The sequence below is a fragment of the Trachymyrmex cornetzi genome, unplaced genomic scaffold (genome assembly GCF_001594075.2).
Source record: "Trachymyrmex cornetzi isolate Tcor2-1 unplaced genomic scaffold, Tcor1.1 scaffold751, whole genome shotgun sequence".
Lineage (NCBI taxonomy): Eukaryota > Metazoa > Arthropoda > Insecta > Hymenoptera > Formicidae > Trachymyrmex > Trachymyrmex cornetzi.
This window is the reverse complement of record NW_017300083.1, coordinates 8718-17285: the sequence shown is the minus strand read 5'-3', so window position 1 is coordinate 17285 and position 8568 is coordinate 8718.

The window sequence follows — 8568 nt, the reverse complement described above, 5'->3', positions numbered from 1 at the left end:
ATTTATTTATTTTACAATATTATATTTTATAAAATTATATTTTATTTTATCTTATATATATAATTATTCGCACTGCGCGATAATAAGAGCGCGATTTGTTGAGCCCGATGATGCGCGCGTAACGCAATGCCGCCAAGAAGGAAGGAAAGAAGGATGGAACAAAGAGAATAAATTCTAAGTGAATATATAGATATATATATATATTTTTTTTTGTAATAAAAGATTTCTAGACACATCCGGCGATGACATTAATGTAATCTGACACCGCAAATTGCAGTGTCAGCAAATTTGCTAATACGCAATTGCTTTGTGTCAGCATAATATAAGAAATTTTAAAACATTAAATAAGCGGCTCAATTAATGAAAATTTAACGTATCGATACTAGGAACAATGAGCCAAACCAGTGTAATTTCTACAACTAAAGTATAAATAATGTAAGCTAATGTCATATAACCATTTATAAGGATTCTTAATAATTAAATACAAATATAAAATATTGCATATCACCTTCTGATGGTCACGTTATAAAACAATTGTCCGAACAATACCTCGATATGAAGCAAACTAAGAAACTACTAATTCGAAAAATAGTTCAACATAAAAATCTTAAACATAAACGTCGATGAAATAAACAAAACTAACAATAGTCGTTGTGTACAATATATAAATTAAAAACAATTTAAACAAAATGTTTCGACCTAACCACGAGGTCATTTTCAATTGTGATACAGTAAAAATTAATATGAAATTCGTAATTAAAATACTAGATAATATAATATATTATTGGACCGTATATGTGATAACACAAACTATAAAAATCAAAACCTTAAACGGTCTAACTGGATCTTAATGCTTGTATGATTCTTATGTGAATTTATATACTACGTATGTAGTCCCCAGAAACGCACGCCGAAATGATTTTTCGGTCTTGAAACGCTGACTCTATTAAACTACCGCAGTAATATCACGAGTTAAATTGACTGGCAATTTAACAAATAAGAATTAATTATTTACAGATTTTAATATACAATATTATTCATCATTATTAAGGAGGTTGTAAGGGCATAAAACACATATGTTAATATTTTCGCTTTAAACAAACTACGTACATTTGAAAGTTGTGTTTATAACATTCTGGTTTTATTGAGCAACACATTTACATACGTAGTATGTAAATTCACATAAGAATCATACAAGCATTAAGATCCAGCATTAAGACCGTTTAAGGCTTTGATTTCTATAGTTTGTAAAATATTAGACTTGTTACATATGATATGATGCCTGTGTGCGGCTATCGGAGAACATTGTATTAGTCACTCTGTTTTGTGATCCGTGGATGTCGTTGGCCCGTAATATCTCTACCATGAACATGCTCTTTGTGCTTCACTTCCACATAATCTTGAGTTCTTTTAATTGTACTCTATTTCCGACAGTTATTAAACTATTAAAATTATCGTCATTTAAATTCTGTTTAAACTTTACTATTAGTAATTAGCCGTTAACAAATCATTGTCGTGTGTGAAATTCAAAAATTACAACTTAAACATTAAGAGTATAGAATTCGAAATTACAAATTAAACATTAAAAATATGGAAAATATATCCAAATTTAAAGATGCGATTGTTCCTGTCTTTCTAAGATCGTCTACACTGAATGATTCATTAACGATACAAAATGATATGATAAAATAGTTTATATACCTTCTTTGATCGGATCACATTATAAATATACGATACAGAGTTAAATAAGTCTTCTGATGTTAAGAGGAACAAACGAACAAGCCGTTTTACATCAACGGGCACTTTTGAAATGAGCGTTGTATGTTAACAAAATGATAGAGACACCAACTTTGGAGATTAGGCAGGGGAAAAAAGAAACAAGTGGGGAAGTGACGTGTGAAGTTGAGAGTGGGAGAATGAGAGTTCTAGCAGGAGGATAAACGTTCTAATAAAGGAAGATATGCGTCCGGAAATGATATTGTATCATTTTGTAAATTTAATTCGTTATTTTGTCTTTTTATATGTAATATTTCAGAGGTAATTCTTTTGTTGTATGGTTCAACATTTAGAATTTTCACGTCATTCCAATCAAAATTGTGTCCATGCGTAATTCGGTGGCTCGATATGACCGACGGAGAACCCATTTTTTTATTAATGTCAGAACGGTGTTCTCGTACACTTGTTTGCAATTTTCTTTTCGTTTGCCCTAGTATTTTAATTACGAATTTCATATTAATTTTAACTGTATCACAATTGAAAATGACCTCGTGGTTAGGTCGAAAACTTTTGTTTAAATTATTTTTAATTTTTATATTGCACACAACGACTATTGTTAGTTTTGTTTACTTCGTCGGCGTTTATATTTAAGATTTTTATGTTGAACTGTTTTTCTAATTAGTAGTTTCTTAGTTTGCTTCATATCGAGATATTGTTCGAACAATTATTTTATAACGTGACCATCAGAAGGTGATATGCAATATTTTATATTTGTATTTAATTATTAAGAATCCTTATAAATGGTTATATGACATTAGCTTACGTTACGTCCAAACCCTTGGAAAATTTTTGATTGTTTGTGATCCTCTCGGAGAATAAAAGGAGCGGGAACGGTGAGGGTACTTGGAAGAACGGTCAGACTCTTTTCTCGCAGGTACCCGCACGGAGGCAAGTGCCGCAAGTCGAACGCACCCCTTTTGTGCTCGCTTCGGAATATGGGTCAACGTCCCGTAAGGACGTTAGGACCTGTTTCCTACGAACGATGCGGTCGTTGGTCGAAATTTTGAGTCAAGGAATCTAATCCTTTTAACTCGGGACTGGACCAGTGATGCACATTTGGCTCCTCGGCAACACGGAAAACCGCCCCACCATTTCGCCGCTGCGCGATCTCTGAAAAGGCAAGGCTAACGACTACGAGGTCTCAGGGTTTTAAAATAAGAGAATGAGAGAGATGTAAAATTATTAACATAGTTTACTTAAACCAAACATTATTATCTAATTATTAATAGTAAAGAAAGCAATGAGAAATAGAGAAAGATTACGCATAAAAGAAATTATTACAAACTAGAATTACAATAAAAATCATTATTACAATTTAAATCATTATTAAAATTAACTAAAGATGGTTAATACAAACAAAAATATTAAAATGTTATTATAATCAAAATATGTTGCGAACCGAAATTATTATCGTAAGTGAAATTATTATTTTCATTCGAATCGTATTTCCATTCAAATCGTGGTTACAATTAAATTACTGACAATAAAAGATTTTGGTTCGCTAGACGCTATTAACATTCTAGTTATACATGCCGCCAGAGAATGAATCTTAAGTGAGCAGTGCTGACTAGGTTTTTTATTACATTATAATTCGTGTATAGTAGCGGAGGACGGAGGAAAGAGATAAAAGAAGAATTCCATCGGTACTAGATATAGGCGGAATTCGGGATGAATACAGGGATATCAACCTCCAAGCCAACCTCTAAACGGGCGATTGTTTCCCCTTCGTGGCATTATGTTGTGAATTACTTATTACAGATTCGCGATTAAATAGAAGAATATGGAAGAAAAGACTTACTGTTGCAGTAGGCTTTGGTTTTCTAGTTAGTGTTCTGGACTTGGAGTAGCTCGCAGACAACTCGTACTTGATGTAATGGGGAAGATCTTCTATTATGCACTGAACAAAAAAAAACTCTTATTTGAGCGAAATAAACTGCGAGAGAATGACTGACTGGTTGAAGACCGAACATAGAGCAGGATCAAAAATGAAAAGAGCGAGTCTCGCAGTGTCACGGTTTATATAGAGTTTCAGAGGGTGGTTCTCTGATGAGACATGTTGAGTGGGAAAAATCGAGGATTCGAGTTGGAGGGATTTTCTGCTTTTGTAGGAAATTTGTGTTCAATATTCTTACTGGTAACTACTTTCAAAATTTGCTCCGCCCGCACTCCAAGTTTCAATCCCCTGAGAACTTATTGGTGATACGTCATCACCTTTTCTAGATTTTCAGATTCACGGTCACCCATTGGCGAGTTTAGTTTTTGGTATTCTCTCTGAAGAGAAGGGGGATTTCACTCATCGTACCTTCCGAACGACCTGATCATGACAATTTGAAAACTCGCATTCCTCCTTTTTTTCTTATTTCCGATTTCTCTTTTATTAGGTACTTGAACGTGCGTCTTCTCGTCTAGACAGTATTTTTTCAGGATTTTATGATCGTCGGCAAAAATTAAAATTTATTCTTGTCAAGCTATTTCTATTCTACTACTTCCTGTTGTTAACGAAAAGACGCCCTTCAACACGTTACATGCGTTTGGGAATGCGACTTTCTATTTACCCAAGACTCCCGATCTGTTTTTAGATATTATTTATTTAAATTGAACAAGTTTCAAAACGAACATTCTCGACATGGTTTGTAATTTGTCATAAATTTTATTACTGCGGATCGGGTGATCCTGGGTATCTATGTTTTTATTATCCTTCCAAAATCGTTGGGAAGGCTTTCAACAACATATTTTCTACATATTGTCACGCTCGCCGATCGGTGACCGTTAACTCTCGCATTTTCTCTCACATCCTGTCTCAACGATCACCCTATTAAGCAATCTCGAAACGAGGAAATTGTGGAGTCCTCCCGGACGTAACACTTACATTCTTTATATTTTTAGTCGTAGAAATTACACTGGTTTCGCTCATTGCTCCTAGTATCGATACGTTAAAGAAATTTTTTCAAGGACATTAACATATTTTGGCGATGACATCATCAATGTAATTTGATAAATACCTGCAAAAATGTAGCATTTGCAAATATACAACTGTTTTGTCAGCGTAATATAAGAAATTTTTTCAAGGACATTAACATATTTTGGCGATGACATCATCAATGTAATTTGATACAACACCTACAAAAATGCAACATTTGCAATTTCATCAAAGTATATCTGCTTTGTTAGCGTAATTTAAGAAATTTTTTCAAGGACATGATACGACATGTCACAACATGTTCGAGCGGTGATCATCAATGTAATGTCACGTGACCAAGTAAATGATATAAAAATAACAAGATTTAGGTGTACCACGTCATTAGTCAACACAAGCGATAACATGGAGGACGATTTGATTGAGCAAGCTACCCTGCTTAACACAAGAGAAGAGTACGTCGCGTGGGAACAACGTTACGACGAATTTATAGAATCTCTGGAGGAGCAGAGCCGTATTAAACGCCCGCGATTAACGATTGGTAATAGACAATCAGTGATCGCATGTATCGCGCGGCTTGAAAGCTTGAAGGCTTGAAAGAATCTGTGCGTGGACGATTCGTGCACGTAGGCGCTGGATATGGACTTCGATGGCGCGAAATTGAAACGGCGTTCGAAAGCCGTATTCTAACTGGCGCAGTAATAAACTCTAATTATATCGAACCTTGTCGATTCCTAGAAGACGCTAGTGAAAGGGGTGATCCCGATTGACCACGTCTCGATTGGACACCACCAATCACAGCGACCGGTGCTTAGGAGCTTTGTAGTCTCAAGCGCTGTGAGTGGCTCGTGTCCAATTGAGCCGTGTCCAATCGAGACAACTGGGTGCCACCCCTAGTGAAATTGTGCTCGAGCATGTACAGTGTTTCATGCAGAAATATGACTCTATAAAAATAAACACAGTTTTTAATGGTGAGTTCGTGGCTGGTGACAAACGCGCGAACAAGAGCATTGCTACCAGGAACTATATCGATGCACCGATTTGCGTGAGTAGTACGTGACGTGCGTCATCGAGCATATCGAGCATCGCTCGAAAAATTTCAAGAACGTGACAGCGGGCACTATCGCGTATACTAAATTGGACGGTAAACGCGAATAACCTAACTAAATCCTCTGCGCGCGGGATGTCATATCAAACTTCTGCGAAAAATTATGTTAAAGAGAGCGGTGATCAACGTGCAATCTACAGACAATGCGTGTTTTGCGTGGTCAGTGGTCGCCGCTCTACACTCGGTTTAAAAAAATATGGAACGGGAATCCTCGTATCCGCACTACTAATCGGTACTGAATCTCTAGGATGTTCAGTTTCCGATGACATTGAACCAGATTAAGAAATTTGAAGCCCTAAACGACATTTCCATTAATGTCTACGCCATCGAGAAAGGGATTGTGCCGATGCGACTCACCGATCGAAAAAGGAGCAAGCATGTAAACCTGCGGTACATGAAGGATGACAACTCGGGACACTTTGCGCTCATTAAAAATCTATCCCGACTAGTCAGCTCACAAATCAGTAGATATGGACACAAGAAATATTTCTGCGATAGGTACGTGAAAAATTTTTTCACAAAATAATAATAGCAATAATAATAATAACAATAAATGGGCGGTTTTTTTCAGATGCCTACCAAGTAAACATGAAACCGGAATTTTTTAATAGAAAATACACGTTTATTGCATGAAAATGATAAAAAATATTTTATTCGAAGTATTGCCCATCGCTAGATATACATTTTTTCCACCTGTCTGACAATTTGTGGATGCCACGCCAAAAAAATTGTTGCTCTTTTGAGCCAAACCAGTCATCTAGCCATTTTCGTACATCTTCGTAAGAAGTGAAGCGCTGCTGAGCAAGTGCGTGTCACATCGATGCAAATAAGTAGTAATCGGACAGAGCCAAGTCTGGTGAGTAAGCCGCATGCGAAAGTATTTCCCAACCAAACGCCTCAATCGTTTCCTTGACCAGTTTGCTGTGTGCGATGGTGCATTATCATGAAGCAAAATCACTTTGTGTTGCTTTTTTTGATATTCCGGTCATTTTTCACGTAAAACTTGATTCAAATAGATCATTTGTTGTCGGTAGCGTTCAGTATTAACAGTTTCGCCAGGTTTTGGCAGCTCATAATAGATCACACCTTTCTGATCCCAACAAACACAGAACATTGTCTTCCGTCCATAGCGATTTGGCCTTGCAGTCGATGTCGATGGTTCGCCTGGAGTTACCCATGATCTTTTACCCTTAGGATTCTCAAAATATATCCACTTTTCATCGCCATTCATAATTCGATGGAGAAATGACTTTCTTTTGTACCTGGCGAGCAGCATTTCGCTCAAGTGGTTTTTCGGTTTTCCTGCTGTCTTTCATTCAGTTCATGTGGAACCCATTTTCCCATCTTCTGGATCTTTCCCATGGATTTCAAACGTATGGAGACGGCTTCTCGTGTCACATTCAATTGATACGCGAGTTGTTGTTGAGTTTGAGCGTCATCCTCATCCAACAATGCTTGCAATTCACTGTTTTCAAACTTTTTCGGTGGTTTCCACGTTCTTCGTTTCTCACGTCAAAATCGCCACTTTTGAATTTTTTAAACCACTCAAAGCACTGTGATTTACCAAGAGCATGCTCACCGTAAGCTTCGACAAGCATTCGATGCGATTCTGCAACAGTTTTCTTCAAATGGTAACAGAAAATCAATGCTGTCCGCAAATCGTAGTTTCCAGGCACAAAATTCGACATGTTCAACGCTATTACAAACTATACTGTTGTATGAAACTTGTATTATTGTGAGTTGAAGATCTTTGTCATATGTCAGAACAAGGAAATGGCGTCAATGACGCGGTCTGACGGCAACTACATTGACAGCTATGGCCATCTATTGGTAAATTCCGGTTTCATATTTACATACCTGATACACTACTTCAGCTCGAGTGCAAAATTGGAGATACACACACGAAGAGAAATCTGTTACGATTTTGGCACGGACAGTCGATACTACTATCGCGTGGCCTATTTCAATAGCACCATCGTTCAATCTGTTTATGCATGAAGTCATGCAATCATGGCATGAGAAATCTCTATGAAAAAAAAGAATGAGATGCGTGCTGTGGTCGTACCAGCTTTTTACGATAGCTACACGAGCGCAGCACGCATAAAACACCCCACTTCACCGAAATTCGCTCAAAACCCGTGCGATTTTGGCATGGCTCATCGGTTTGACAGTCAAATTTCTAAACCACGTTTTCTATAATGCATTGTGTGTTAAAAATTAAACAACATTTATATAAAAAATATTGCAGCAGTAAATATTGTGGAGTTTATCAAAAGGTAAGTAAATTATTTAATTAAAGGTAATTAAATAATAAAAGCAATTAAATAATTTATTATTTATAAAAAATATATAAATATAAAAAATACGAAAACAAAAGTATAATAACGTTGTAACAAAGTGATACAACATTTTAAATATTAAACTTTTAATAATATGTACACGGAGAGAATTTTTTCTTAGAATTTACCCTGAAAATATGACAGTCGTGGGACAAAATTGTATATCGAAGAATTTTATAATATAAATCTCTCTCATTCATTAATAAAACTACAATAAAGTACAAAATAAGTTTGATCAATTTTACTGAAGTGCATGGTAAAAATCTTTAAAATATTGTATTGTACTACAATCACCATATTTTCAGGGTAAATTTTAAAAGAAAATTCTCTCCGTGTAGATCATGTGTACGGCGTTTATCTACACAAGGATGGGTTGATGTTTGGCAATAAACGATTCGACGTGGATGACGCGGACAACATAATTATTG